The sequence below is a fragment of the Triticum aestivum genome, chromosome 3D (assembly GCF_018294505.1).
Source record: "Triticum aestivum cultivar Chinese Spring chromosome 3D, IWGSC CS RefSeq v2.1, whole genome shotgun sequence".
Classification (NCBI taxonomy): Eukaryota; Viridiplantae; Streptophyta; class Magnoliopsida; order Poales; family Poaceae; genus Triticum; species Triticum aestivum.
Window position 1 is genome coordinate 41,211,599 of NC_057802.1, and position 1,604 is coordinate 41,213,202.

Below are 1,604 nucleotides of genomic sequence, written 5' to 3' on the forward strand. Positions count from 1 at the left end.
TGGCAGCGGAAGGAACACAAAGCCAGTCAACCTCCCAAAGGCCCTCTGACTCACAGCGCTGGGGGCGAGCACCAACCAAAGCCTTGGAGCGACGATCCTGAATGGAACAAGAGTCGGTATCAAGAATGACACGACAACCAGAATCAGTAAGTTGGGCAGCGGAAAAAAGATTCATGGTGAGGCGAGGAACATGTGAAACACTAGGAACAGAAAAAGATGGAGTGGAAAGAAGACCACGGCTAGCAACAGGAAGAGGTGTGCCATCAGCGGTAAGAACATTAACATGCGAATCAAGAGGTCGGAGAGAAGACAGCACGGAAGAATCAGAAGACATATGAAAAGAGGCTCCAGAATCTAGAACCCACGAAGATGTACCTGACTGTGTAGATGCCTGTGGTGGTGGAGCAGTGGCTGCAGTCACAGCAGCAGCGGAACCGGTCGACGAAGAGCCTGAGGAAGCTAAGAGACGCTTGAGCCTCATAATGTCCTGGTCAGTGAGTGACGGGGTCGAGGAGGATCCAGGAGTCCCACTGGAAGAGGAGCGCCTCTGGTCTCGCTTCTTCTCACGGCAATCAGACTCTGGGTGACCTGGCCGAGAGCAGTAGCCACAGAAGGTGTCACGGCGCGACCGGCCCCTCTCAGCAAAAGAAGGACGACCCACCCCCCTGAAGGAGTAGGCAGGAGCGGTGGAGCGGTGAGGCGAGCAGGTGGCATAGGAGCTCGGGCGGCCAACACTGATGGAACCACAAGTAACCCAGCAGAGCGTAGGCGGGTCTCTTCAGCACGAAGCTCAGCAAGTACCTCCGAGATAGGAACACGACCACGAGCGAGCAGGTGAGCACGGCGAGGCTCGAACTTAGCGAAGACGAGATAAGAACTCGTGAACCCGCTGAAACTCCAAATCGGACCGTGTAGTCTGATAGCAACAGCAAGTTCCACAAACGACGGTCCGAAGAGAGTCAAGCTGACGCCAGATGGCAGAGCACTGTGAATGGAACTCATCAACAGAGGAATCACCTTGCTGGAGTGCATGCTCCTGACGCACCACAGATAGGTAGAGAGCATCACCAGAGGGCTGATAGCGCTGACAGAGATAAGACCACATCGCTGCAACTGTGCCATGTCCCATGAACTCCGAGGCGAACTGAGGAAGGACACTCGCAGTAAGAACAGCAGCAGCACGAGCATCATCATTGCACCACTCAGTGTAAGCAGACAGATCATCACAATAGGCAGAAAGGGCATTCAAATAGGCTGACATCTGCTGATCATAGGCATCAACTGCAGTATCATCGAGAGCTTTGGCGGCATCACGATCAGCCTGAGAAGCATCAGCAGCAAGAACCGGCGGTGCTGGCGGGGTAGGAGCCACTGGAGCAACAGGGCAAGGCGGACAGGGGACCTCGCCAGAGAGAACACCCCACAGAAGAAGACCGCGCATGTGGATACGCATAAAGCCCGCAAACTCGGCATAGTTGGTGCCATCGAATATCACCGAGCACCGAGGAACGGCGACATAGCCCGAATGAGACATGAGGAGCTCTCTTTTTTTGTCAACTGCTAGAGTAGATTGCTACAGGAGACCCCGATCCAGATCGGGATCG